This window comes from Rattus norvegicus, chromosome 14 (assembly GCF_021556685.1).
Source record: "Rattus norvegicus strain SHRSP/BbbUtx chromosome 14, alternate assembly SHRSP_T2T, whole genome shotgun sequence".
Classification (NCBI taxonomy): domain Eukaryota; kingdom Metazoa; phylum Chordata; class Mammalia; order Rodentia; family Muridae; genus Rattus; species Rattus norvegicus.
Window position 1 is genome coordinate 21,135,647 of NC_141547.1, and position 7,552 is coordinate 21,143,198.

A 7,552-nucleotide genomic window follows, 5' to 3' on the forward strand; every position below is an offset into this window, starting at 1 on the left:
ATTGATCTGCATTCTTCTACATGCTGACCTCCAGTTGAAACAGCACTATTTGCTGAAAATGCTACCTTTTTTCCACTGGATTGCTTTGGCTCCTTTTTCAAAAATCAAGTGACCATAGGTGTTTGGGTTCATTTCTGGGTCTTCAATTCTATTCCACTTGTCTATCTGTCTGTCTCTGTACCAATACCACGCAGTCTTTATCACTATTGCTCTGTAATTCTGAAGTCCTTTTATTGTTGAGGATAGTTTTAGCTATCCTGGGTTTTTTGTTATTCCAGATGAATTTGCAAATTGTTCTGTCTAACTCTTTGAAGAATTGGATTGTTATTTTGATGGGGATTGCATTGAATCTGTAGATTGCTTTTGGAAAAAGGGCCATTTTTACTATATTGATCTTGCCAATCCATGAGCATGGGAGATCTTTCCATATTCTGAAAACTTCTTCAATTTCTTTCTTTGGAGTCTTGAAGTTCTTAACATACAGATCTTTCATTTGCTTGGTTAAAGTCACACCGAGGTATTTTATATTATTTGGGACTATTATGAAGGTTGTCTTTTCCCTGATTCCTTTCTCAGCTTGTTTCTCTTTTGTGTAGAGGAAGGCTACTGATTTATTTGACTTAATTTTATACCCAGCCACTTTGCTGAAGGTGTTTATCAGGTTTAGTAGTTCTCTGGTGGAACTTTTGGGATCACTTAAATATATTATCATATCATCTTCAAATAGTGATATTTTGACTTCTTCTTTTCTGAACTCTATCCCTTTGATCTCCTTTTGATGTCTGATTGCTTTGTCTAGAACTTCAAGAACTATATTGAATAAGTAGGGAGAGAGTGGGCAACCTTGTCTAGTCTCTAATTTTAGTGGGATTGCTTCAAGGATCTCTACATTTAGTTTAATGTTAGCTACTGGTTTGTTGTATATGGCTTTTACTATGTGTAGGTATGGGCCTTGAATTCCTATTCTTTCCAGGACTTTTATCATGAAGGGGTGTTAAATTTTGTTAAATGCTTTTCAGCATCTAATGAAATGATGAGGTGGTTTTTATCTTCCAGTTTTTTTTTTTATATACTGGATTACGTTGATAGTTTTCCTTATATTAAACCATCCCTACATGCCTGGGATGAAGCCTACTTGATCACAGTGGATGATTGTTTTGATGTGCTCTTGGATTCGGTGTGCCAGAATTTTATTGAATATTTTTGCGTCGATTTTCATACGGGAAATTGGTCTGAAGTTCTCTTTCTTTGTTGGGTCTTTGTGTGGTTTGGGTATAAGAGAAATTGTGGCTTCATAGAAGGTATTCGATAGCGCTCAATCTGTTTCAATTTTGTGGAATAGTTTGGATAGTATTGGTATGAGGTCTTCTATGAAGATCTGATTGAATTCTGCATTGAACCCATCTGGACGTGGGCTCTTTTTCGTTGGGAGACCTTTAATGACTGCTTCTATTTCTTTAGGAGTTATGGGGTTGTTTAACTGGTTTATCTGTTCCTGATTTAACTTCGGTACCTGGTATCTGTCTACGATATTGTCCATTTCCTGCAGACTTTCAAGTTTTGTTGAATATAGGCTTTTGTACTAAATCTGATGATTTTTTTTTAATTTCCCCTGATTCTGTAGTTATGTCTCCCATTTCTTTTCTGATTTTGCTAATTTGGACACACTCTCTGTGTCCTCTGCTTAGTCTGGCTAAGGGTCTATCTATCTTGTTGATTTTCTCAAAGAACCAACTTTTGGTTCTTGTTGTTTCTTTGTATACTCCTTTTTGTTTCTACGTGGTTGATTTCAGCTCTGAGTTTGATTATTCCCTACCTTCTACTCCTCCTGGGTGTATTTGCTCCTTTTTGTTCTAGAGCTTTTAGGTATGCTGTCAAGCTGCTGATACATGCTCTCTCCTGTTTCTTTCTGCAGGCACTCAGAGCTATGAGTTTTCCTCTTAGCACAGCTTTCATTATGTCCCACAAGTTTGGGTATGTTATATCTTAATTTCATTAAATTCTAAGAAATCTTTAATTTCTTTCTTTATTTCTTCCTTGACCAGGTTATCATTGAGTAGAGCATTGTTCAACTTCCATGTATATGTGGGCATTCTTCCCTTATTGTTCTTAAAGACCAGCTGTAGACCGTGGTGGTTTTATAGGACGCATGGGATTATTTCTATCATTCTGTATGTATTGAGACCTGTTTTATGGCCAATTACATGGTCAATTTTGGAAAAAGTACCATGAGGTGGTGAGAAGAAGGTATATCATTTTGTTTTAGGATGGAATACTCTATAAATATCAGTTAAGTCCACTGGGTTCATGACTTCTCTTAGTCTACCTATGTCGGTCTTTAATTTTTGTTTCCATGATCTGTCCATTGATGAGAGTGGAGTGTTGAAATCTCCTACTATTATTGTGTTAGGTGCAATGTGTGCTTTGAGCATTGGTAAGTTTTCATTTATGTATGTAGGTGCACTTTTACTTGGAGCACAGATATTTAGGTTTGAGGGTTCATCTTGGTGGATTTTCCCTTTGATGAATATGAAGTATCCTTCCTTATCTTTTTTGATGACTTTTAGTTGAAAATCGATTTTATTCGATATTGGAATGACTACTCTAGATTGCTTCTCAGAACATTTTCTTAGAAAGTTGTTTTCCAACCATTTACTCTGAGGTAGTGTCTGTCTTTGTCTCTGAGGTGTGTTTCCTATAGGCAGCAGAATGCAGGGTCCTCATTGTGTATCCAGTTTGTTAATCTATGTCTTTTTATTGGGGAGCTGAGACCATTGATGTTGAGAGATATTAAGGAATAGTGATTATTGCTTCCTGTTATATTCATATTTGGATGTGAGGTTATGTTTGTGTGCTTTTCTTCTCTTTGTTTTGTTGCCATCGTGATAAGTTTATAGCTTTTTCTAGGGTATAGCTCGCCTCCTTATGTTGGGCTTTACCATTTAATATCCTTTGTAGGGCTGGATTTGTATAAAGATATTGTGTAAATTTGGTTTTGTTATGGAATATCTTGGTTTCTCCATCTATGTTAATTGAGAGTTTTGCTGGATACAGTAACCTGGGCTGGCATCTGTGTTCTCTTAGGGTCTGTATGACATCTGTCCAGGATCTTCTGGCTTTCACAGTCTCTGGTGAAAAGTCTGGTGTGATTTTCATAGGTCTGCCTTTATATGTTACTTGACCTTTTTCCCTTACTGCTTTTAATATTCTTTCTTTGTTTTGTGCATTTGGTGTTTTGACTATTATGTGACAGGAGGAGTTTCTTTTCTGGTCCAATCTATTTGGAGTTCTGTAGGCTTCTTGTATGTTTATGGGCATCTCTTTCTTTAGGTTAGGGAAGTTTTCTTCTATGATTTTGTTGAAGATATTTACTGGTCCTTTGAGCTGGGAGTCTTCACTCTCTTCTATACCTATTATCCTTAGGTTTGATCTTCTCATTGAGTCCTGGATTTCCTGTATGTTTTGGATCAGTAGCTTTTTCTGCTTTACATTATCTTTGACAGTTGAGTCGATGATTTCTATGGCATCTTCTGCCCCCGAGATTCTCTTTCTATCTCTGTATTCTGTTGGTGAAGCTTGTATCTACGGCTCTTTTTCTCTTCTTTCGGTTTTCTATATCCAGGGTTGTTTCCATGTGTTCTTTCTTGATTGCTTCTCTTTCCATTTTTAATTCCTTCAACTGTTTGATTGTGTTTTCCTGGAATTCTTCCAGGGATTTTTGTGATTCCTCTCTGTAGGCTTCTTCTTGTTCATTTATGGTTTCCTGTGTTTCTCTAAGGGAGTTCTTCACGTCTTTCTTGAAGTCCTCCAGCATCATGATCAAATATGATTTTGAAACTAGATCTTGCTTTTCTGGTGTGTTTGGATATTCCGTGTTTGCTTTGGTGAGAGAATTGGGCTCTGATGATGCCATGTAGTCTTGGTTTCTGTTGCTTGGATTCCTGCGTTTGCCTCTCCCCATCAGATTATCTCTAGGGTTACTTTGTTCTGCTATTTCTGACAGTGGCTAGACTGTCCTATAAGCCTGTGTGTCAGGAGTGCTGTAGACCTGTTTTCCTGTTTTCTTTCAGCCAGTTATGGGAACAGAGAGTTCTGCTTTCGGGCGTGTAGTTTTTCCCTTCTACAGGTCTTCAGCTGTTCCTGTGGGCCTGTGTCTTGAGTTCACCAGGCAGGTCACTTGGAGCAGGAAGCTTTGTCTTGCCTGTGGTCCCGAGGCTCAAGTTTGATCATGGGGTGTTGCTTATGAGCTCTCCACAGGGGCAGCAACCAGGAAGATCTGCGCCACCCTTTCCGGGAGCTTCCGTGCACCAGGGTTCCAGATGGTGTTTGGTGTTTTCCTCTGGAATCAATAATGTGGGCAGAGTGCAGTCTCTTCTGGTTCCCCAGGCGTGTCTGCCTCTCTGAAGGTTTAGCTCTCCCTCCCACGGGATTTGGTTGCAGAGTACTGTTTATCTGGTCGGTCCCTTCAGTTTCCGGCGGTGTCTCAGTCTCAGGGGACCTGCTGCTGCTGTGCCCTTATCCAAGGGAACCCAGAGGCCGTATACAGTTTCCTCTTGGGCCAGGGATGTGGGCAGGGGTGGGCAGTGTTGGTGGTCTCTTCTGTTCTGCAGTCTCAGGAGTGCCCACATGTCAGGGTGGTGATGTCTCTCTCCCACGGGTTTTGGGAGCAGTGAACTGCTGCGGGCAGGGATCCGCGGGTGGAGTAAGTTTTGAATGTTCATATCTTAGCCCCACTTTTTGCTCACCCTCTGTTTTCTATATTTGGTTTAGATGTGATGAGTGAACTTTCTCCTCTGGCTGACTGCTGCACTGTGTTCCAAGCTACTCTGCATTCTAAGGAACTGTAGCCACAACTCCAAATATCCTGTTCTGCTTTTGGTTAGCACATTTTTTTATAAGAACAAAGTAGCCCAAAGATTCCTTTAAAACTGTTATCCAAAACAAACCACATTTTATACCAGAAAACAAATAATTAAGACTATTACAGAAAAAACATATTTGTATGTCAGCATGTATAATGTACAAGTTAGCTACATTTTATTGTATGAAATGTACAGATTCAGTCTCAGAGAGAGAGAGAGAGAGGCAAATGGACACTTTTCAAACATTGTTAGGTTAATACTTTGATTATTAAGACTCTATCAAGTGGTCCAGACAACGCCCAGACCTGAAGGGACCCAGTCAAAAGCTCCCTGCACCAATATCCTGTGGGAGGGAGAGCTAAACCTTCAGAGGGGCACACACGCCTGCGAAGCCAGAAGAGACTACACAGTGCCCACATTTCTGACTCCAGAGGAACACACTTAACTCCCTCTGGGACTCCGGTGCATGGGGGTCACAGGAACAGGAGGTGCAGGTCCTCCTGGTTGCCGCCTTCATGGAGAGCTCATAATCACCCCCCCAGGAGTAACTGCAGCCGTGGGACCACAGGTAAGACCAACTTTTCTGTTCCAAGCGACCTGCCTGGTGGACTCAGGACACAGAGAGGAAAATTCCTCTTGGACTGGACACTTCCCAATTTTAGCTGGAGCCCCAACGTCACTGATCCCGGTCCACAGCTCCTGGCTCCCAAACCCCGTGGGAGAGAGAGCTCACCTCCTGGACAGGCATGCACTCCTGAGACTGCAGAGTGGGAAAGACCAACAATACTGCCCATCCCACCCACTTCCCTGGCCCAAGAGGAAACTGTATAGGGCCTCTGGGAACTGAAATAGAGGGGCACTCAAGTGGCAGGTCCCCTGCAGTCCAGACATTGCCCAGACCTGAAGGGACCCGGTCAAAAGCTCCCTGCACCCAAATACTGTGGGAGGAAGAGCTAAACCTTCAGAGGGGCAGACATGCCTGGGAAGCCAGAAGAGACTACACTCTGCACGCATTTCTGACTCCAGAGGAAAACACGGAACGTCATCGAGGACCCTGGTGCATGTGATCCCCGAACAAAGGCAGCACAGGCTCTCCTGGTTGCCGTCCTCATGGAGAGCTCAAAAGCAGCCCCCCAGGATCAACTTCAGTCATGGGACCACAGGTAAGACCAAATTTTCTGCTCCAAGTGACCTGCCTGGTAGATTCAGGACACATGCCCAAAGGAACAGCTGAAGACAACTAGACAGGAAAGGATACACGCCTGAAAAAACAACACTCTGTTCCCATAACTGGCTGAAAGAAAACAGGAAAACAGGTCTACAGCATTCCTGACACACAGGCCTATAGGACAGTCTAGCCACTGTGAGAAATAGCAGAACAAGGTAATACCTGAGACAACCTGATGGCAAGAGGCAAGTGCAGGAACCCAAGCAACAGAAATCAAGACTACATGGCATCATCGGAGCCCAGTTCTTCATAGCAAACACTGAATATCCAAACACACCAGAAAAGCAAGATCTATATTTAAAATCACATCCTCCCTCATGATGAGGGAGGACTTCAAGAAAAACATAAAGAAAATATATATGAACAAGAAGAAGCCTATAGAGAGGAATCACAAAAATCCCTGAAAGATTTCCAGGAAAACACAATCAAACAGGTGAAGGAATTAAAAATGGAAATAGAAGGAATACAGAAAGCACAAAGGGAGACAACCCTGGATATATAAAACCAAAGGAAGAGACAAGGAGCTGTAGATACAAGCATCACCAACAGAATACAAGATATAGAAGAGAGAATCTCAGGAGCAGAAGGTTACAAAGAAATCATCGACACACTGTCAAAGATAATGTAAAACGAAAAAAGATACTGGCCTGAAACATACAGGAAATCCAGGAATCAATGAGAGGTACAAGCCTAAGGATAATAAGTATAGAAGAGAGTGTAGACTCCCAGCTCAAAGGACCAGTAAATATCTTCAACAAAATCATAGAAGATAACTCCCTAACCTAAAGAAAGAGATACCCATAAGCATACAAGAAGCCTACAGAACTCCAAATAGATTGGACCAGAAAAGAAACTCCTCCTGTCACATAATAGTCAAACACCAAATGCACAAAATAATGAAAGAATATTAAAAGCAGTAAGGGAAAAAGGTCAAGTAACATATAAAGGCAGACCTATGAAAATCACACCAGACTTTTCGCCAGAGACTATGAAAGCCAGAAGATCCTGGACAGATGTCATACAGACCCTAAGAGAACAAAAATGCCAGCCCAGGTTACTTTGTATCCTGCAAAACTCTCAATTAACTTAGATGGAGAAACCAAGATATTCCTTGGAGTTTTTTCATAAGACTCTTGTTCCAAACGAGTGCTTTGCATAAATTTTCAACGACATCAGAATATTCATTGAAGACTTTTTGCATTTTTGAATAATATGTCCAAACCAAGAGTGTTTCAAAATCACATGTCCATTCATCTATCCATTTTGCAAAACTATATTCAAGATCACTTTTACTCAAAGGTACAGAGTAAATCTCAAAATTAATAGAAGATTTCCTTGGTAGGCTCAATGAGAATGGAAGCTGAAGATACAAGAACCGTGACTTCATGACCTCTCTGGGCAAGTTCATTCAGAATTATCTTTATATTAATCCAGTGGCTGTATTCTGTGGGCCACACTAGCA